This window comes from Mustela lutreola, chromosome 8 (assembly GCF_030435805.1).
Source record: "Mustela lutreola isolate mMusLut2 chromosome 8, mMusLut2.pri, whole genome shotgun sequence".
NCBI lineage: Eukaryota > Metazoa > Chordata > Mammalia > Carnivora > Mustelidae > Mustela > Mustela lutreola.
In genome coordinates this window covers 29,320,430-29,343,432 of record NC_081297.1, presented here as the reverse complement: position 1 = coordinate 29,343,432, position 23,003 = coordinate 29,320,430, and the positions used below count along the sequence as shown (strand labels likewise).

The 23,003-nt window shown below is 46.0% G+C and overlaps 1 long non-coding RNA gene across 1 annotated transcript in view; it reads left to right on the top strand.

Annotated features, from left to right (window-relative positions):
• Nucleotides 1-8,861: 8,861 nt before the first annotated feature.
• The window catches only part of LOC131838293 (uncharacterized), a 90,788-nt gene continuing 76,646 nt past the window's right edge, over nt 8,862-23,003 (top strand). Inside the window, exon 1 of the long non-coding RNA XR_009356550.1 lies at nt 8,862-9,149. This is a non-coding gene — a long non-coding RNA (uncharacterized LOC131838293). The remainder of the gene's footprint in view (nt 9,150-23,003) is intronic.

Sequence of the window (23,003 nt, the reverse complement as noted above, 5' to 3'; positions counted from 1 at the left end):
GCATCCATTCTTGATTAAAATGCGTCAAAGTATAGGGATAGAGGGAACATTCCTGAACTTCATAAAATCTATCTTAGAAAAACCCACAGCAAATATCATCCTCAATGGGAAAAAGCTCATAGCCTTCCCATTGAGATCAGGAACACGATAAGGATGCCCACTCTCACCACTCTTGTTCCACATAGTATTAGAAGTCCTAGCAACAGCAATCAGACAACAAAGAGAAATAAAAGGTATCCAAATTGGCAATGAAGAAGTCAAACTCTCTCTATTCACAGATGACATGATTTTTTATATGGAAAACCCAAAAGACTCCACCATTCTCTTACACCATACTCAAAGATAAACTCAAAATGGATAAAAGACCTGAACGTGAGATAGGAATCCATAAGAATCCTAGAGGAGAACATAGGCAGTAACCTCTTCGATATCAGCCAGAGCAACTTCTTTCAAGATATGTCTCCAAAGGCAAAGGAAACAAAAGCAAAAATGAACTTTTGAGACTTCATCAAGATCAAAAGCTTCTGCACAGCAAAGGAAACAATCAACAAAACAAAGAGGCAACTCACGGAATGAGAGAAGAGACTTGTAAATGACAGTACAGACAAAAGGTTGATATCCTGGATCTATAAAGAACTCCTCAAACTCAACACACACAAAACAGATAATCATATCAAAAAATGGGCAGAAGATATGAACAGACACTTCTCCAATCAAGACATACAAATGGCTATCAGACACATGAAAAAATGTTCATCATCACTAGCCATCAGGGAGGTTCAAATTAAAACCCCATTGAGAATGGCCATAATTAGCAAGACAGGAAACAACATGTGTTGGAGAGGATGTGGAGAAAGGAGAACCCTCTTACACTGTTGGTGGGAATGCAAGTTGGTGGAGCCACTTTGGAGAACAGTGTCGAGATTCCTCAAGAAATTAAAAATAGAGCTTCCCTATGACCCTGCAATTGCACCACTGGGTATTTATCCCAAAGATACAGATGGAGTGAGAAGAAGGGCCATTTGTACCCCAATGGTCAATGTACCCCAATGACCCCAATGTTTATAGCAGCAATGGCCACAGTCGCCAAACTGTGGAAAGAACCAAGATGCCCTTCAATGGATGAATGGATAAGGAAGATGTGGTCCATATACACTATGGAGTATTATGCCTCCATCAGAAAGGATGAATACCCAACTTTTGTAGCAACATGGACAGAAGAGATTATGCTGAGTGAAATCAGTCAAGCAGAGAGTCAATTATCATATGGTTTCACTTATTTGTGGAGCATAACAAATAACATGGATGACATGGGGAGATGAAGAGGAGAAGGGAGTTGGGGGAAATTGGAAGGGGAGGAGAACCATGAGAGACTATGGACTCTGAAAAAAAAGACCTGATGGTTTTGAAGGGTCGGGGGTTGGGAGGTTGGGGTAACCAGGTGGTGGGTATTAGGGCACGTATTGGATGGAGCACTGGGTGTGGTGCAAAAACAATGAATACTGTTACTGTGAAAAGAAAAAAATAAATAAATAAGAAAGGTTGGATAGGTGTTTAATTCTTTCCCTTTAAGTGTTCATTTTCAAATCAAGGATTTGGTACCCAACCTAACTGTCTATAGGAGTGTCTATAGATTTTTTTTGTTTTGGGGCCCCTGGGTGGCTCAGTGGGTTAAAGCCTCTGCCTTCAGCTCAGGTCTTGATCCCAGGATCCTGGGATCGAGGCCCACATGGGCCTCTCTGCTCAGCAGGGAGCCTGCTTCCTCCTGCCTGCCTCTCTGCCTGCCAACTTGTGATCTCTATCTGTCAAATAAATAAATAAAATCTTTTAAAAAAATTGTTTTTAAAAATTTGTTTTTGTTTTGGCTTCTTTAGTGAAGGATGAAAGACTATCTCTTGCTGATGATAATGATGATAATGAATTCTTGGGTCTTGTTAATGTATTCAATGTGTTTCAATCAACTGTATTCACTAATCTTTTTTATTCTTTAATCGCTCCATATCTGGCCCATGGGAGTTCTTTCACGATGTCTCCTGTATCCTTTTCATAGGTCCCAAAGTCTCTGCTTTCGGATATTACGACACACGACCTCTCTGCGCCTCTTGTAGATTTCCTGCCTAGACTTGGAAGCAGTCATTCCTCCAAAGAGCCCTTCTTCCTTCTAGTGTGTCTATTGATTACATTTTAAAACACAAAATACGTGTTTCTTTCTGCTCATCAGCCTGGATATGAAAGATAGCATCTATTCCTACACCACCCCCTCCCCAAAGCTTTCCACACAGTGGCTGGACTTTATCCCAAAGGACCAGAATAGACGATGTGTTGTGGTCCCCTCATAAAGCCCCATTGCATTCCAAATGTGTAAATTATTTTATTCTCAGTATTTCCCTGATGCAGCTGTGAATTTGAGAGCTAACAGATACTGTGAGATGTAAACTAAGGCATAGGTTAATCAAAGAGAGATGTGGGGTACATGCTCATGGGACATTGAAGGGCAAGGGAGCATGAAACACAGGTGAGGGGACCAAAATGTAAAGTGGCCACTGTTCTTGCCCTGAACACCTGTGCTGGCCCTCAGGGAGTGTCCCCTTTCTCCTGGAACATTAACCTCTTGGAAAGAGACAACACAGCTTCTAGAAGGATGCCCAGGGAGCAGGGAAGGAGAGAGGGGATCGCTGACTGAGATCAGATGCATATACCCAAAACATCAATGGGGGAACAGACACCAGCGACAGACCCTGCTGGATCCACAGCCACCAGGAACCAGTGACTTGCGAGACCCACTGCACTTTGGAAAGACAGCTGAGCTAATCCAATGAATGAACAAGGGAACATTCATGCCAAGTTCCCTTGAACCCAAGTGAGGGAAAATGTGTACAAATTATAAGTATCAATCAACTAACTCTCAATTGAGCTCTCAAATCACTGACAACTTGGAATCAAGAAGAAAGCCCTTCTGAAATGGGGCACTGACCTTCTGAAAGGGCAAGGCAAGACACGATCGGATTTAACCCTTCAGGCCCTTGCTCAGCCCAGCAGATCATCTTCCAGAGAAATGCAACATTGATATCTCCTTTCCCCTCTGACTTTGCACCGGGAAAGAGAGAATCCTCAGCTCCTCAGCTGCATACTAGTCCAGACAGAGGACCAAGAAGCCAGCTAAATTTATGCTCTGGGCTGTGGTCCATCGGCCAAGCCACGTTGTTCAATTAGCAGAGCTCTCCTTTGTAAACCATGCGGCCCGCTGCTCGGTGGATTTGAGCCTCTGCCATTCACATCATTTTTGTCCGGGCAGTCACTGCTCAGTGTTCTGCAAGTCACTGCCCTCGCTTAAGACCATACAAGGTTAGGGTTTGTGTCTACTTCGTTTCCAAGGTTCAGCTAGCTAGGTCCTGCTGGATTTCATATACAATTCAAAGGAACCCAGAGTTCTGCTGTTCCTGGGAGAAGAAATGTGAGCAAGTAAAACCCGTGGTTGACATAGGGGAAAAACGGACCGGGAGACGCCCTGAACTCTCTCGGAGAGTTTGTCCAGGTGGGCTTTGCAACACACTTTGCTCCAAAATTCCCTGTTCAGGCAAAGCCCAGCTATGTTCAACAGACAGAAAGTTGGCAGAGAGCCCCACCCCCGCGGCCCCCGAATGACAGGTTTGTTGATTTCATGTTACGCCTCCTTATGACAATCTGTTTTCTAAGGGCACAGAAACAAGCCCGAGATGGTTTTGAGATAAGCATGCTCGGAGTGTGCTGACTTCCAAGCAAAGTGTTTGTGATCGTAGTCCTGGTGCTGCTCTCTGGAAACTGAAATCCAAGGAGAAAGCAGCCCGGAGAAAACTCTTAGGGATGTGGTTGTGGATTTTGAGCCCTTAGCTGAGCATTTTTGTTTCCACCACCTGTCCCCATCTCCCTCCTCCTTCCCCTGTTCAGTCCCTCTTCCCAGGAAAATAACCCCCAGTCTGAGCAGGGGCAGTGTCCAGTAGGCTAATATTGGTCGATGCCAGAGTGGCAGGGACTACAGAGACCACGCGGGTGGCAAAGAGATCTCACATGGGGGTCTCTTTAGGGAGGGGGCCCCATCCCCATGTTGCCCTGTCAGGAATATAGTTTTGAAGGCAACCGGGAAAAGGTTTTCATTTTACAAGCAGAAGACGCACTTTCAGGGGGTAGAAGGTCTCCACTCCTCCATTGGTAAGAAATTACAAGCATTTGGAGAAAACAGCTGTGAGGATGACTTCCTAGCTAGACTCCTTGACCTTGCTTTGTCCCCACGCAAGAGGCAAGTCACAGCTGCGACAGCTGGCATACTTGCCTGCCATGTAAACGCTCCGATTGCTCTGCATTCTATTCTCGAAGTTTCCAGAAGGATCCAGGGGCCCTGAGGAATGTGGAAGGAATGTCAAGGCTTGCTTCAGACTCCTCTGGAAGGTCAGTGAGGTAAGAATGTGAGGCCCAGCACGAACCCAGCTCTTCACAGGCTTGCCTTTTTGTCACTGAGCTTGTTTTCAGGCCCCCACCTGGGCTGGAGGCAGAATTAAGTGCTGATGGCCTTTGGCCTGTTGGACCACTTGCTTCTCGGGGCCTGAGACTGCACCCCCAGTAATGTGCTCGTGAGCCCCAGCCAGGGACATACATGGGGCAGGGCTTGCAGGGGGCCCTGGTGGGTGCTCAGCAGATCCCAGCCTCTGGTGCCTGGGTTCAACCTCATCTCCTACACTTATCTCTTTTCTCTCCTGGCCTGATCCCTGTGAGCTATCTCTCCTCCAACCTGCACCCCTTCTTCCATTTGGCTGCCTTCCCCTCTCTCAGTTTCTGCTCTTTTCTCCTTTCCTCTCTCTGCCTGTGATCTTTTTCAGCCCTTGGCACCTTTACCTCCCAGGCCACTTAATCAGCTTACTGAGTGCCTACTGTATACCAGGACTATTCCCAACACTGCCTTGGGAGTAAGACGGAAAGATCCCAGACTTCCAAAGTGGACATGGTGGGGACATGGTAAGACAGGTTGTCCACAAGGAAATGGAGAGGTGGATACGGTGACTTCAGGAACTGAGAGATGCTATAAAGAAGATAAATGAGAGAAATGTGACAGAAAGTGACATTAAGGAGAACACTGTTTCAGCCAGTTTGTTCATAGAAGGGTGTTTTTGAGAAGGTGACGTAGACCTCAGACTTGAATATTGAAAAGGAGACTATCGTGTGAAGATTTAGGAGAAGGTATGCAAGTGCAAATGTCCTGAGGCTGCAGGGAGCATGGTGTATCAGAGCTAGAGTGGCTGGAGCTGTGAGCCTAGGGTTTCAGAGGCAGAAAATTCATTTTAAAAAGTTGTAATCTGGCGGTGCCTGGGTGACTCAGTTGGTTGAATACCCAACTCTTGATCTCGGCTCAGGTCATGAACTCAGAGTCCTGAGATAGAGTCCTGTGTAAGCATGGAGACTGCTTAGGAGTCTCTTTCTCCCTCTTCCTCGGCCCCTCCGCCCCACTCACACACTTGCCTGTGTGTGCTCTTTCTCTCTCTAAAAAAAATAAAATAAAAATAAACAAAAACTTATCATCTGTAGGCAAGGATTTAGGGATGACTCTGGTGGCAGTTTTTAAACAGGTGAGTGCTGAGGTAATGTTCATGTCTTAGAAAGCTTCTGTCCGAACAAAGAGGCAGGACTGGTGGCCAAGGGTAGCCCTGAGTTAATGCAGGCTGAGATCACTAGTGTAACAGAAGAGGGACTGACCAGATTCAGGATACATTTGGGAACTGGATTGGATAAGGCAACAAGATCAAGAGATGCAAATTTCCTTTTTCGTTCCTCCCTTCTCCTCCTTCTTCCTGATTGACCGGTGCCATATACAGACTGTAGCAGGTCTGACGTGGGGGGAAATCAAAAGTTGTGTCTTGGCCACAGTCAAGTCATATGGAAAGTGGGTACACATTAGAAAGGGCATTCCTTGTAGGAAAAGGCACTTCTTGCACAGTGCAGATAGACAGAGCCCACACCAGAGTCCAGGGCTTAGCCAACCTGACATGGTCTGGATTTCAGCTGGCTGCCTTAGACAGTGCACAAGCTAGACAGCCATACCTGGTGATCCTGGTTGGGGGCCATATTACCTCCAAGACAGCTGTTAGCCATTGAGGTGGAGATGGCAAGCGCTGAATGTGGTGGGTCTGAATTTCCAGGGCGCGTTGGAGTAGGGATGTGAGTTTATAGGGTGCGATCACATACAATGTATAGTATGAGGTGATTAGAGGTGGTGCCCTGGGCTGTGCATGTGCATGAAGAAGCAAAGGTGGCTAGAAAGGAAGCCTGGGCTGCTGTGTGTGAAGCAAGCAGTTCGGAAAAGGAGGAATCTGCAGAGACCCAAAAGGAGCTACTGGTGAGAAGGAGAACCACCCAGAACATAATGGCCCAATGGCAAATGAGTGTTTCAGGAAGTAAAGAGGCTCTGTGGGCTGGTTGAGCACATGAGGGATGAGCAAAGCATGCAGCCAGCTGGAGCCTCTGGGGTGCAGGGCAGGGAGGGAGAGGGAAGTTCCTCCATCCCAGTAGGCTGGGGAGAGAGAAATTTGGAGAAGCTCTGATAGAAAAGGGAGAGAGAAAGAAGAGGTGGGGTCTTATGTGCTTTTTGAAGATGGGTGATCTTTTCCAAGATGATTTTTCACATGCATGGGGACGGAGCAGTAGTGAGGGTGAAATTGAAGATTGTGGAGAGGTGGGGAGGTGGGAGGTGCAGAGAGAGATGGCCCCTGGTGCTGAGTGGATGTGGTCACTGGACTGCAGCTAGGTGGGTCTCAGGATATGGGACATGGCTTGGCTCCAGGCTTCTTGTTTTCTCAGTGGTGCCAGAGCGAGGGGAGGGACAATGAAGTAAGGGTCTCAGGTGTGTGTAAGGACCTATTTAGAAACTGTCCCTGCTCCCCTTCCCCCAGGGGATTTACTTGGAGACAAGTCCCAGAAACCAGCTTCAGGTAACAAAGCCCAGATGCAAAGGTGGGTCAAGCCAGGTGGAGACATCCAAGGAGTATGGGCCCTGCCCTTTGGGAGCCTTTTTGGACGCCAATCCCAATCAAGGTGTAATAGGCTGGTTCAAATGTCTACTAGGGTAAATTGTAACTCAATTGGTCACCTAGCATCACTGTGGAGTTTCCTGTGTGTGTTACAATCTCATTGGCCACCTGTGGGTGGCCAGGCCCGACCGCATGGCCTTTGCCCATAAAAGCTAGTCTGTGAAACAGAGAAGGGTCGCCCTCTCTTTTAAGAGGTGCGTCCCCGAACGTTCGGTTAGATTCTTGATGCTTGGCGCGAAATAAAGCTTTGCTTGACCTTCGCTTTGTATCAATCTCACTCCTTTTTTAATCATGGACCCATTATTGGGATATAACAGTGTGGGAAGTGACAGGCTTGGCAGTGGGCAGTAAGGCGGGTTGGGTGCAGGCTCAGCACAGGGCTGCGCCCCCTCCAGCAGGGGTATGAGCAGGGCCCAGAAGGAAGGGCAGCCAGGCCTGGATGGTGTGTGTTCCGGAGCAGGGTTAGAGAAGAGGACACAGACTCTTAAGGGAGGAAAAAGGAAAGGCCTGAAGTAAACAGAGGAGAATATAATTACAATCTTTGAACAAAAACAAGACCTTTCTTCACTCAGTCACAAAAGCAGAAAGGATTAAAAGAGGACTTTTTACCCAAACAGCAGACATATGGAAGATACCATAAAGGAAACCACAAGCAACTCTTGTAGAAGGCGACTCTCTGAAGCACTTCCTAAGCCTAGGCCCTAGAAGTGAGAATTTTATAGGCATTCTTCTTTTTTTAATCCTCAGGACAGTACCCTAACAAGGCTCAGGACTTGAACTTGAAAGGGCACGTACTTAACTTTGTTTTCATTTTCTTTTTCGTACTTTCTCAACCTTGGAAAGAATATTTACAAAACATAGGTGGCAATTGAAAAAGATTGAATATCCACTGAATATTAAAATCTTCCATAAATCCATCAGAAAAAGAACAATCTTAACAGAAAGAGAAGCAAAGAGCTAGCAAAGACAGTTCACAAAAGAAGGAAATCCAAATGACTAATAACAGGCTCCTGGGCCATAGGCCTCAGGAAGATAGAAGAAAGCAAATTACAATGAGAATAAGACCCTATTAGTTTAACAAAGATGAAACCCTCCGGGGCAACTGGTAGTCACAAATATTTGGCCAGAGTTTAAGTTGGTGCCCCTTTGTAACCAGCTACTTGGCGGTATTGGAGGCTGTCTCTTTTCTCTCAAAAATACCTCTTGAGAATTTATTTTATGGAAATCAAGCATGCTAAAATATACGCTCAAAGATTCTGCTATTTCTTTATCTGTTAGAGAAAAAAGGAAATGGTACGAATGGCCACGAATAAGGAACTGGTGACATAAATTGCTATACAATACAATGGAAAGTTTAAAAATATTGAGGGAGAAGCAGAAGAACGGACCTGTGAAAAAGTCTACGATCTACTGCTTCGTGAATAAAGGAAATTTGGTACTTGGTACAAGACTGATTCTCCTAAGCCTTGGAGAAGCTTGTTTAGTGTGGAAAAAAGTATAGAATAACATACAAGACTGTTCCTGCGCTTGGGGGGGTATGGAATTTGGGAAGGCTTTCGCTTTTGTTTTTTCTATTTCATTACCGGAGTTAGGTCACAATGAATAGATGGTATTTTCCTAGCCATAGAAAAGGGAATAAAATGTCATATAGTTAAGACAACTCCCTCAGGAGGGGAATTCCTTTTTGTCTCTGTCAGTTTTTACCAGTCTCCCTTCCTCCTTCCCCTCCTCTCTCTCCCTCCCTCCCCCTTCCTCCCTTCTTTCCTTTCTTCCCTCCCCGATTTTCCTTCCCTTTCTGCTCTCTTTCTAATATTTCCTCTGCCGCCACAGTTCAGTGGCTGCGCGCCACCCTGTGACGCCTCCCGCCGCATGGTCTGTGGAGGGGCCCTATCTGACAGGTGTTCCATGTCCCTGGCACGGAGCCCAGCACAGCCCCAAGTACAGCAGCAGCCCCACTTAGTAATTCCTGTTGAGCAGCGGATTCAACGCTGCTTGCTAACACATCTGCTTTGGATCACGCTGTGGGAGCAGTGTGGCTAATAAGGCGTGCAAGACCCCCTATGAGCAGAGAACTGACGGCGGCCAATGCTCAAGGTAAGTATGTGGAAGGGTTCACAGAGACCTTGAAATAGACGGAGATCTACATTTGTGTCAGCTGTCTGCTGGTGCTTAGCATGGACATCACATGGGACATAGCCCATAAATGGAAAAATGAATGGATGAACAAATGAATGCCTATTAACGTATTTCATAGAACATTCGTGGTTGCTGACATGTTCTACATTCAAAACCATCGTAGAGGAGAGCCTTGCTTCTCCAAGTGTGGTCTGAGGACAATCAGCGTAGTTACTGTGTTAGAAACACAGGATCTTGGGCACATGTCAGTGGCTCAGGCAGTTGGGCATCTGACTCTTGTTTATCGCTAAGGTGTGATCTTGGGGTCCTGGATCAAGCCCCACATTGGGCTCTCTCCCTCTCCCTCTGCTCGTCCTTCCTCCTGAGCACTCTCTCTCTAAATAAATAGAATCTTTACAGGAAAAAGAAAGAAAGAAAGAGAGAAGGAAAGAAAAAAAGGATGGATGGATCTTGGGCACAAACTGCAAAATCAAATCTGCATTTGGACATGAGTCTCACTAACTTATGTGCCTGTTAAAGCGTATGGGGGACGGGCGGGGCGGGGGAGAAGCGTGGAGAGTATCCAGCTGCTGTTTGTTTGTTTGTTTGTTTGTTTGTTTAATTTCTGGGCTTCATGTTCTCCCCTACCTCTTTGATACCAAATTATGGGACTTTAAAAGTTTTGCTTCAGAATGGCCCAGAAGAAAAGGCCCCAGATAACTACAAACCTTTGCCAGCAAGGAGAGATTTTTCAGAGGAATTTTCTTTTTCATCAAGGGTAAGATAGCTGTGTTCCCATCTGTGGCTAATTCTTCTTCAGCTTTGCCTGGTTCCAGCCACCCCCTGGGATGGTCAGGCTTAAGGCCAGAAGGCCCCTCTCTTTAGATGAGTTGAGCAAACTGGCTGTTTGCCCACCACAGCCTGCACCTGAGGCGAGGCCTGGTGGCCCCAGGAAGCCACCAGTCATGGGGTGTTTTCCATCGGAGCTCAGCTGCCAGGGACAGACTTGCCCTCCGTGCTGCTGGCCACACTCCTAAAGCCCCATGAAATTGGCCACAGCCAGACAGCTCTTCACAGACGGAGGGGGCGGGGTGGGGCGGACTCCGCAGGGGTGTCCAGGATTATGATTGAGGGGCCCTGGCAGGGAGGAGTGGAAAATGAGATCCTGATTCGAAGCCTGAGCTGTGGTTGCAAGTCCCGGACTGCTTTCCAGCAGAATGTTAAGGCCCGCGGCTCACAGCCAGTGTTCTGAGCCCTGGCCTCCTGTCCCTGTCCCTACTGAGCAGGGCCCACGCCAGTGTCCGCTGGGGGTGGCACCATCCAGGAAGGAAGGTGTCTGCGCTTGTAAGGCAGGCTCATGGTGACTCTCAGGGACACATGACTTTATCTGTTGAAGAGTTCAGGAGGTAGCTGGGCTCTCCTTTGTCCAGCTAGCCCACCCCCACCCCCCACTACCCCCACTGCCTCCTGCCCTGCTCCTCCCATTTATTCAAGGGCAGACAGAAGCAAGCTGAGCTGGGCTGGATTATTCTGTCTCCAGCTGCAGAAACTTGACTTTGTTACTGTGATAGCGCTGTCAGGATAAAGATTCTAAAGAGACGGCTTCTCTGCCATCTTGAATTGATTGAATGAACTTCTGCCAGTCTGTCTGGAATAGGAGATAAGTCTAATCCTATTTTAATTGTATCCAAGGTCGCTGGATAAAGCTGGCATTTGATAAAGAGGTAAAATACTATTGCAGCATGGGAAAAGTTTGGGGGGGCTTGAGAACATTTTGTAGGTCTATCATTTACAAGTTCTCGCTGCTTCTGCAAACAAAGCATTCCTCAAAGTACCCAGGCATTGTTTCAGGTCCAGACCGAGATAGATTCAGGGGCCTGGCCACTACTGACAAGCTGCTAGGGACTCCTGGGTGGCTCAGTGGGTTTGGCCTCTGCCTTTAGCTCCGGTTGTGATCTCAGGGTCCTGGGATTGAGCCCTGCGTCGGGCTCTCTGCTCGATGGAGAGCCTGCTTCCCTCTCTCTCTCTGCCTGCCTCTCTGCCTACTTGTGATCTCTGTCTGTCAAAATAAATAAATAAAATCTTTAAAAAAAAAAAAAAACAAAAACTATTGACAAGCTGCTAGAAATTCAGGTTCCCTCGTGTGCTGGGAGAATCTTGATCACTGGCAAAAATCCAATAGTTCTCTGAAAGCAAAGATGATTCTGCTACTCACGATACCTCAGCTGTTGAGAGACCATTTTGATCAGAAGCAAGAAGCATCCTCTGGGAGCACCCGAAATGAGGAAGCAAGGTGCTTTCCCATCAGGGACCTCTGGGCAGGGAGAGTGGCTGCGGGCGTGGAGGCAGGGGTGCTCTGAGGTGCATGCGCTGAGGGCAGATAGAGCTGAGGGGGCATTTGAACCCAGCCCCTTGCTGACGAGCTCTGACACTGGCTCACCAAGTTCTCCTTTTGAGCCCCAGCTTCTTCTTCAGCTATAAAATGAGAAGAACAATATCCTTCACAAGTTTGTTGATTGAGTGAGGGAACATCCCTAAAACACCTATTTCTGTCCCTGTCCCACTGCTCCCTGTAAAATTCATTCTTCTTATGAGCATCAGAGATTCCCCATAGTCATGTAGTCATGTGAGAGAAAGAAATGGGTTATCGCAATGACTTTTTTGTGTCTCTATCCCTCCAGTTCCTTACCTGCTTCCAGTCAGGGATTCAGATGTCCTTCCCTCCTAGCTCCCCCTCCAGCCCCTGGAAAGTCACGGGCATGGGCACCAGGGCCCCTCATGGGAGAAGGTCTTGGTCAGCGGTGCAAGTTCCTCTTGGAGGAGAAACATGCTGATTCCAAGCACCACACTGGTATGAGTGCAGATCCTGGATGCCCCCAACCCCCCCCCCCATCCCCGCCCCAATCCCCAGAAGGGCTTTGGCTTCAGGAGAGGTCTGAGAAGGGGTGGTTATGGGTGAAGGGGCTTGGGGCAAGGGAAAGAGACCACAAGAAGGAGGCATGCACGTCAGAACATTGGTGTGGGCTCTCTCTCTCTCTGGTGCCAAATCATTTATTTTGTAGATGATATACCTGATGGTTTTACAGTGGAAACTCTTCTATGCCAGCCATTAAAGTTTGTAATCATGTTCTAAATGATCTCAGCAGAAATCCTCATTTTACAATGAGCGAAATTTTCACCACAGGATGCTATCTTGAAAAACATCTCTCTCTAGGTATTCCTGGATATCAGCTTCCAAAACCATCCTTTCTGTCATATATCACAGAAATATTGAGAAAAAGTTTAGAAGCATTTTTAAAGAAATCTGTAAATCTTTTGCTTTCCATCTTTTTTTTTTTAATAAAAAATATTTATTTGAGGGGGCACTTGGGTGGCCCAGTTGATTAAGCAACTGCCTTCGGCTCAGGTCATGATCCTGGCATCCTGGGATCGAGCCTGCATCAGGCTCTCTGCTTGGCAGGGAGTCTGCTTCTCCCTCTGACCTCTCCCTTCTCATGCTCACTTTTTCATTCTCTCTCTCTCAAATGAAATATTGTTCAAAAAAATATTTATTTGAGAGACAAAGAGAGTGCGAGCACAAGCAGGGGGATGGGCAAAAGGAGAGGGAGAATCTCAAGCAGACTCCATGCTGAGTGCAGAGCCCGACATGGGGCTTGATCCCAGCACCCTGAGATCACGACCTGAGCCGAAATCAAGAGTCGGATACTTAACCGACTGAGCTACCAAGCCGGTTCCCATATTAAAAATTTGTTAAATACTTAAGACACTCAAAAAGGAATAAAAAATATTATTATGGGAACACCTGGGGGGCTCAGTGGGTTAAAGCCTCTGTCTTCGGCTCAGGTTATGATCCCAGGGTCCTGGAGTCAAGCCCTTGCATCAGGCTCTCTGCTCAACAGGGAACCTACTTCCTCCTTCTCTCTTTCTACCTGCCTCTCTGCCCACTTATGATCTCTATCTGTCGAGTAAAGAAATAAATTTAAAAATCTTAAAAAAAAATTATTGTGCATATAACCATATATTCATCAACTGGTTTAATTTTAGAGTCAGAAATAACAAATATAAAACATTTTTCTAGAATAAGTATCAATGAGATAACAGTATATACAAAAGAAAGCAAGGGTGTAAACAGAGATGTCAGGATGATGGTTATTCCTTGTGGGGGAGGTGAGGAAAGAGGGTGAGGAGGACCATGTAGCTAGAGGTATGGTCCAGTTCTCAGCTTTCTCAGAGGCTGTCATGAACCAGTCCATTAAACAAGTATGCCTTTGGAATTCTATGAAGTTTTCCCTCAAAGACTTAAAGCCCAAGAAGAAATTCTAGATTTCTTCAAAATCTCTGGTCTACGAAAGGATGGTATGCTTATTGAGATGATAATCATTCATTCGGCAACCATGAATTCAGACTCACAAGGCAATAGGCCACAGGTAGAACTAGATGCAGTGAAATGACCCAGATTTTCTGTAGTGTAGTTTTGGTGCCTAAACCTAACTCTAACCCAAACAGGGAATGCCAGACTGCGCCTGATCTATTTTAGGCGATCAAAGAAAATTTCCATCACGTGACAGGCACAGAGCAAAACCAATGTGAGCTGCTCACATGCAGTTTTACACTATAGATCTCTTGCCCTGCTTTTCAAAGCAAAGGCATTTCCGCAAAGTGAGTGTGTTCACCACACATCTGGTATCAGACCTATTCAAGATTGCTATAAAAAGATTATTTATAACTCCTCTTCTACTCTTACTTACTACATAGATTACATCGTTGTTCCATATTGTTACAATACATCAACACTTACCCCGCTTTTCTAGCATTTGTTACTGAGCCGGTCAAAACACCTTGAAAAGAGAAACTCACAGGGTAAGAAAGAGCATGCAATTCTACTCTTTCCTGGGCTTGAAGGTTTCTTCCAGCTGGGCCACTCTTGGCATAAGGAGAAGGCCTTCTATCTCTTCCCTTGGGCTTTCTTCCCTCTTGGTAGGAACGTTTCACACAAAGGTATCTTCCTTCAGTATGCAGATGGGTTTGGGGAGATTGTGTTTTTTTGTTTGTTTTTGTTTTGTTTTGTTTTAAGATTTCATTTATTTACTTGACAGAGAAAGCATGAGAGAACACAGGCAGGGGGAGCTACAGAGGGAGAAGCAGAGGGAGAAGCAGACTCTCCACTGAGCAGAGAACCCAATGCAGGACTTGATCCCAGGACCCTGAGATCATGACTCGAACCAAAGGCAGACAGACATTTAACCAACTGCGCCACCCAGGTGCCCCCGGAGAAGACGGTTACTCAAGATGCTATGCCTTCCTCTATTTAAGGGCTAGTCATTGACACAAGATAGACCAAGGAAGTTCTTCACAACCCAGGAGCATCTCTGAAATTTGAATCACGATACCTCTTTTGATGGAGGTGGGGGGGACAAAGAGACAGAGATGAAAAGATGGGAAGCCACTTAAGTGAGTTTGTGGGAGTGGCATAATCGGGTTTGTTGAAATAAGTTTCTAGGCCCAAGATGCAACTGCTCTGCCAGGGGTGCCGTGTCAGCAAACAGAAAACTTGTAGAACTCTCATGTCTCTGTGAAAGTTCCCCTTGACCAGAAACTCCATATATCCAGTTAGCTAATCCCCAAAAATGCCATGCCAGCTCTGGGCTCTATCCTTATTTCCTGTTTCCTATTCACTTTCTTTCTCTTCCTTATTCCTTATTCTTCATTCTGTAGAAGTTTTCCTGCCTTCTACCTCATTTTGGTGTTCTCTGGACTCTTGGGAATGGAGACCACCTGCTTCATGAAGGGTTAAATAAGGTGTATTCCTATCATCTGAATTGCCTTTACTTATTTTTTAGCAGGTTAAACTGTCACCAAGTTCTAGGTCCGAGTCCCTCTGGTGAATTCCCTTTATTGTAAACCAGCTAGAGTTTTAGTCTAGCACTTGCGAAGACCCCAGAGTCCCAACCTTGGGGCTGCATATGTGGTGTGGTCTCTGACAACTCAAGTCTAAGTCAAATATTACACACCTGGCCTCAGGATTGAATCACGGAAACCAGCCATGTGAATGAAATCCCTAATCTGGAGAGAGATGAGATTGTGTTCACTTCCCTTCACACGCACTCCTGAGCCACTTCAAAGCTCTATATTGCGTATTGAATCAATTCCAAGTGCAAAATGACTGCTTAGGGCACCATGAGCTCCTCAAGTTGTGTATTTTCTCCCTCCCCTTGGAAAAAAACAATCAGTAGTAAGAGGGGTCTCTCCTGCCCCTACAGGGATTCCAAGGTGACCCCAGGGGTTGCCCTGTAAATTCCTTATATTGTGGTTTTCCTTATCCCTTGCCCCCACCCTTGAAAAAATGATAGGGAGTGATTCCTTTACTAGTAGCAGGAGGCTAGGCCCCCCACTGCATCTCCTGGAAGCTCTAGAAAACAACCATAACAAAGCGGAATTGGCCACCACCAACCCAGCCCCAGTTTTGGACCTGGTGTTGCAGGCGAGGGCAGGAGAAATGAATGCTCTCTTGAAAACAAAACCGGAAGTGCAACAAGCAGCTGGCCGTGGACTGGGTTTGTCTAAACTGAAGCCACACCCTCCAGGATGTGCGTACCTGGCTGTTCACTAGGGCAAATCCTTGTTCTTGTTTCTTAACCTTCACTTCATCAGCGAAGCACTCCCTGTTAATCCTTTAAGCACAGATGCCAAGGCAGTGTTCCAGTTACTAATCGGTGTGAAAGAGCCATTGGATGCCATTTGCAGGTTGGGGGAAGGGAATTGGGATGGGCCCCAGAGGGGCTGACTTGTCCCTGCTCCTTGATGCCAGGTTGGGGGGGGGGGGCGGGCCTGGACTGGGTTGACTCCAAAGACACAGTCACTCAAGGGCCTGGGGGTTGAGCGAATGGTGGCAGATGGATGCAGTCCAAGATGGCTTGGTCATGGTCATGTATGTCTGGCACAGGTTGGGGACAGCTGGAGAGCCAAACTCAGTGGGGTTTCAGCTGCAGAGCCCAGTAGGAGACCCAGGGATCTGTGTGACTTTTACACCCAAGCCCAGGCCCTACCTGGCCTCCCTCTCACCATGGTACTGCCTGGCCTAGGTCCAAGGAGAGGCAAGTCAAGAAATTGGGAGCCATGTTCAAAGCCACCACGGGCTGGAGGAAGACTCCAGGAGTGTTGCTAGTGAAGGCAAGAGGGAGCCGGGACAAGCGTGGCTTTAGTCAGTTAGCACTCACACACAGCTCCCTCATTTCTCCAAAATACAACTCTCAAAAGCCCCCTCTGCTTTCCTGCAGCCTGCCAGGGCCAAGTGCAGTGGTCTGAGGACCTCGTGCAAGGTCAGCTACTGTTGGCCCACATACTAAGCCTCATAGCACCCATTCTTTCCAATGTTGGGGAAGTGGGGTGTGGAGGAATGCAGTGATGGCTGAGCCCAGGCAAAGAGTGACATGGGAAAGACCCGCCCTTTCTCTCCTTTGTCCCTGACCACAACCATGGTACCCTTGAATTTCCCTTCCCTCAAACTCTACCCATGTCCAGCCTGAACATTCATGGACTCCCAGAAATGGCTCCAAACTTGGGACCCCTGTGGCCTCTGCCTGCTGAGTCTTCAGCGCCCCAAACCTGCAATCCCTTCACCAAATCTGCACATCTGAACGTCTTCCCTCTGGCCAGCCCCAGAATCAGTGAGCTTGTGAGAGGATGGGCTGGGGTGCACAGGTGGTGCTCTCTGGAAGCGTGATCCTCGGGCAGGCCTGGACAGCTGCCACCCATCCATGTGTAGGGGCACCAGAGCCAAGCGCCCAGAGGGTATGAGAACCGTGGTGCCCTGGCCAATGCCCATCCAATGGGGCGGGCACATTTACATGCCACCTTAAATAGCAAAGGAAGGAAGGGATGTTGGGCATGGACAGCATGGAACAAGAGTTACAATCAGAGCTTCGAAAAATCATGAAATCCTTGCACTGAGCAAGGAATGAAATCCCAGAGCATTGGTGGAGATAAAAAGTGAGGGGATATACGTGTCACACGGAACCTTCAAAGACGCGCGAGGGGCAGATGTCAGTGGGCTCTGAGCCCCTTCCCTCCAGGCAGGCCCCGCCTCATCTCTCAGGGCTCTCTCCATCCAGAGAGCAGGTGTGCTACGGACCGTGGGTGTGACTTGTGGCTCTTCACAGCTCTCCTCATAAAATGAGCTGCACCCTAGGGAAAGGCCACAGCCCGGCCCTTTGCACTGACATTTCCCTCAGGTCTAATTACGCACCAAGAAATAAAAACATAAGTATAGAACAGGAAATTTATGTTACATAAATAAGACCTTGCGTGCTGGGGAGCGCTCCCCAGCTTCCAGCTGCAATAATGGTGAAGGCTCAGCCCCACAGCTCTGGACTCCTTGGGTAGCTCTGCACACGGGCTGCCAACAACCCCAGCACACACCACGTGCTTCCAAGCCCGTTTCCAACTTTGGTGGTGAGACAAAGCCTGTTCTTGGAGTTTTCGTTCTCATTTGTCTTTGAATCTGGCTTAGTTTTGTGGTCTGGCAGAGCTCAACTCGAAATCCCTGCTTGGGATGTTAGATGTTAGATGTTAGATGTTAGTGGCCAAGGCAAGCTTTTCCTTCCATGCCTTGTACAAACTTCGGACCCAAAGATTTTGTTGTTCTTAATGCACTAAGTTTAGTACACTCAGTTTTAGGGAGGCAGCAATAGACACCTAAAACGGTGGTCTAGCACTTCACTTAGGATTGTGGGAACAGTTAGCATTTACTGTTTTATTCTCATTCTTTTGGAACTTCAGAAGACAATGAGACAAGTGAAAACCTATTTTAACAGCCTGCTACATGTATTTCAAGATATTTCTGAGAAGATTTAGATGTGATGTTTTGTTAACTTTTAGCAGCCTTTCTTAAAAGATACTATCATCAGGAAGGAGCCTCTGAAAAGAAAAATCTGACAATGAGCAATCGGTTGGCTCCTAGTATTTCAGAGCCTGGGGAAAGAGTACAAATAGAGACCCACATACCATATGTCTAGATACTTAAAGGCAATAAATCAGGCTAACAACCGATTCAATTAAATAAAATATGTTCTATCTTGCCATTTTGAAAAAAAAAATACCTTCATAAGAATCTTTTTTTTTTAACTCCTTTTTTTCCTTCATAAGAATCTTGAAGGCCAAGTTCAAACTCACAATTCTCTGTTATTTGGAATTCCACATCAGAATCTGGTGGTGTCAGGAGACCTGGCTCTGGCTCTTGGCCTTTGTTCCACGCACAGCCTTTGTCTGTGGAGTCATGGATGGCATGACCATGGAGTCATGGATGACATGACCTCCTCTTGGCCATGAAAATAGGCACAGAGCATTGCCAACGGGGAAGCCCACAGGAGTCTCTGATGTACAGTTCTGATGGCACTTGGTCACATACTGCCTATGTGGTTGACCTTCATTCTGCAATCCCTCTTGGAGGCATGGTCTCATACCTTTGCAGGTTGGAACTGATATGGTATGTCCCATCATAAATCATATGATGTACAGTAGCCAAAGCCTCCATGCAAACAAAAACCCTCTTATTAGGCAGGACATTCCAGAGGCCTAGACATCACCTCCCAGGAGCCAAGGACAAAAGCCAGACCTTTCTTTAGGTAAGGCTAATTCTCTGCAACATGGGGTTCCAGAGGTGGTTCCTTCCTACCTAGGTCTGCCATGGTATTGATCAGAAATCCTCCCCATGAGTGACATAATCCCTGTGGGAGTGACTCAGTGACAGATGTGGTATGGCTGCATGGCAAATTATCCAAGAAGCCCACATTTTCAAAGAGAATGGGAGGGAAGGAAGTTTCTAGTCCAAGAAGAGAGACTCAAAATTACACAGCATGGCAGGAATAATGTCAGGAGAACCTAGAATGAGCTGAGGCTCATGAAAATCACCAGCCCAAATAGTCTTCTTAGCCACATTCCAGTGAGAAATGCCAGGAGTGACCTGTTCTGGGTGATGGTGTGTGGTACTGTTGATCAGCTCTGCTGCTCCTGAAAGCTCTATGGAATAGGGAAATCTATTCACTTGTTCAATGAGAAAGGCAAAGAAAGTTAAGAGAAATCTATTTTTTTCCCTACATTATAGGCCAGACAGCTTATTATTTTGTAGTAAGATGTGTAACTTCTACCATACAGATGGAGGGAACTATGTCAGCATCAACGGAGCAGTTACATGGAAAACCAAATTATTACCAAGTTACATGGCAGGTATGGATTCCAGACAAGGGGAGGCTAATCTTAAAAACTACACTTCCCTCTTCCATGAAGCTAGGGCACAGTTTCTTTCTGTGGGAACAGTCCAGAGTCCAGAGTCTGCTATTGCCTCTTCCCTCCTATCTTGCTCTGGCCAACCTCTGTCATCTCCTACAGATTTATCATCAGCCAACTTGGCCTCAGAGTCATATTTTTGCTCACCGATTCTTATCGTTACTTACACTGTTATTGACCACTTAGGTTCTGGAAGGGGCACATCAATTACTCTAACGTTCCAACTACAAAACACGATAATCTTGTTAGGATGCTCTCCCAATCCTACCCGACTCTAGTTTACCATCTAATAAGCTTTATGAAGGTTCTTCCCATCCCCATTAACATGCACGAAGGCTACCTACAAATTCACTTGGCTAATGTAACCCAGTTCCTACTGAGGACTGAGGTTTTTAATTATAGTTTTTATTCTTTTGCTAAGAAAGCTAAGAGAAATTTAAAGCCAAAGAGACTGAAAGACTAAGGGAATGCAAAACCTTTGTATCCCATAGTTGGATTCAGCACAGAATCCGAAAAACTCCTTGTGATGTCTTTTGTGAGTGAGCTAGGGAAACATATACTAGGTGACTATGTCCACAAGTAGGTTTATATCTGGCCTATATTTGGCTATTAGATCCTTGTGCCCAAAGGATCTGTTGGTCATTGTTTGGGTTTCTCATTTTTATTGACAGGTTGGATCAAAAAACCAAAACTTTTTTTTTTTTTTTTTAAATCACTTTACCGATGACAGCTGGGGGTAGGGGGACCAGATCACTGACTGATAGCCTGAATAAAAGAGTCAAGATTCACAGGGATCTTGACCATAACAACAAAAGAAGTTTAATTGAGATGACTATTAGGTATTATTCATATAAAAGTTATATATTTGCATGTTCAGATTGAAGCAGACCTGGCATGATAGGAATTCATGAGAAGAATCCGGAGGGGTTTTTAGTTACCGTGAGCTTTGTCTGAACCCTCAATAGAATTACCCCAAATAACAACATGATCTTAGAATGCATCGAGATAAATAAAGCAAATACATCTATGGAAGTGGTGGCAGTTTGCCACAGTCAGCTCTGGGCAGATTAATTCTGGAGGACTGCTCCTGGTATTTTGGCTTCATATTTAATTGATCAGGTGCAGGGAGAGGGGACTCAAAGTGAGGATGACTCTGGAAACGCCATCATTTTGAGTTTGTTGAGGAAGCTCTGAGTTTTGAGTCTGAAACAAGAAGGCTTAGTGGCAGCTTGCTCACCTCACTGTGCTCTAACATTAGAAGGGCCATTATGGGGAAAGGGTCATAGATTTATTCCATGGTACTCAAGGAAAGGCAAGATTAGGATGAATGAATGAATGGGAGTAACAGGAAAGGCTTCACCTCTATACAGGAAAGAATTCTCCAAAATTAATATCATATAGTAACTAGCTTTCTGTCCATGGAAGTATTCTCCTAGGGATATTGTACAGGAAGTTTTTGGAATCCAGGGAGATATGGTATTTGAACAAAATGGAGGATTCCCTGATGGTGGAAATTTCAAGCACCGTGGCAGGCTGTGATACTCATCAAATTAGACCATGATGGCCACCGTCTCCTGCCCCTCTAGTAACAAAAGAATGGCTCTGGTCCCAGAATTGAATTACTTCCCCCCCTCCAACATTTTGAAGGTTTGTAATAAATCAATAGCTTTGTTGCACCCAGACTGAGGTTCTGGCTTTTCACACTGGCAGAGGCAATCTCTCATTTGACTGTAATGCAATTGGAATAAAATTAACTCACTTTCCATATGGTCAGGTGTGCAGAAAGTCCACATCCTTATTCATTTTTCCTGGATTGTGATCCTTTGTATGTTTCAAACATCTGCACGGCTCAAGGTCTCCTATTTATAGCTGATGAGATGCCGTGATGGCCCAGAGGCTGACTTCTTCTACTCATTCCTCCATAAAACTCACAGTGGCTATAAAAACGGGCCGTTTTCTAGAAATTGTACCTCTATTATTTTTCATATACACAATGTGGCACCTGCAAAGATGTATCTGTGCTGACCTTGTAAACATGTGACTTGGCTTTCCTTTTCACCGCAGAGAACACATTTGATGAAAATCAGATGGAGCTTGAGGTCATAAGTGGGAGTTTGCCAAAGGAGTGGTACTTAAGGGATGGGAGAATAACAATCATAGATGCACATGTCCTCAGGCTAAGACACTAATTACTGTGAAATGGACACTTTCTGAGGCAGCAGGAGACTGTATACGTTTGCATGAACTTGAGAAAGCTCTTGGGTGTTTCTGGGCCCATGGAGTTGCATAAAAAATTCCCTAGTACTCACGATGCTGACTTTCCTGAGAACACAACTCCCTTTCCCTAATTGCGTATATATATGTGTCACTGTAGCTCTGGGTAACTTGTGCTATGGCAAATTTGCAGGGGTTATCAGAAAGGTCAGTCCATTATGCTCATGCTCTTGCTTCTTCTGTTCCCAAGCTAAGGTGAAGCCAGAAGCCTGTGGTCTTCATTACCTGACATCAAGACATCAAAGTCAGGTGTATAATGCTTGGAAACATAACAAAGTACAATTGCATTGGCTTTCAGCTCCAAATTTTTTTCATGTAAAATGGATTCTCCCTTTTCAAAAAAGCTTGATTGATTGATTGGTTCATTTATTTATTTTTAGAGAGTGATGGAGAGAACATGAGTGAGTGTGGGAAGGCCAGAGGCAGACAGAATCCTCAAGCAGACTCTCCCTGCTGAACAGGACCCAGAGATCATGACCTGAGCTGAAATCAAGAGTCAGACATTTAACCTACTGATCCACCCAGGCAGCCCAGGTTCTCCATGTTTTAGAACTCCTACTAGAAAAGAAACAATCTCAGAGATGCTGCACAGAGAGTTTGACTCAATCAATGAGTTTCAGGTAAGTACTAATAGGGAAATAGTTTCAGTCTTTTCAAAAGGTAGATCAAGAATTTAGACCATGACCTGAGGCACACTCCTGCCTTACCTTTTTTTTCACCCTTCAAGTAATGAAGAGAGAACAATTCACAGTAGGCTTTGTCTTTGGAAGTTGTCTTGTGATGTGGAATTGTGGAAACATCCAGGTCTCTGAGTGCAGACCCCACTGTGTGTGGCTATGAAGCCAGATGTGTGTGTAGGTGGACAGGGCCCCTCTCCTGGCAGTTGCAAATGAACAGATACAAGGCTTTTAGGCTCCTATATTATACAGAGTCTGAAGTTAGAACTAAAAACGGACTTTGGAAATAACCTTCCTGCATCTTAGAATCTGCTTGGGAAGCTTTGGGGGAGGGGGGAAAAAAACAAAAACCACAAACAAAGCCAAATGCCTGGGCTGTAAGTCAGACCACCTGCATAAGAATTTCTGGGGGAAGGGCCTAGGCATCTGTATTTTCTCAGTTACCCAAAGAACCACTGATCCTGGGCCAATCCTTTTACCTTACGTATTGTGCTCACATTGTTAGCTAGGGCCAGAACTGGAGGAAGACTCTTAAAGTGTGTTCCTTTTAAATACGAATAAGCGAGAAGCAGGGAAACAAAGTTAGATTGTAGTGTCT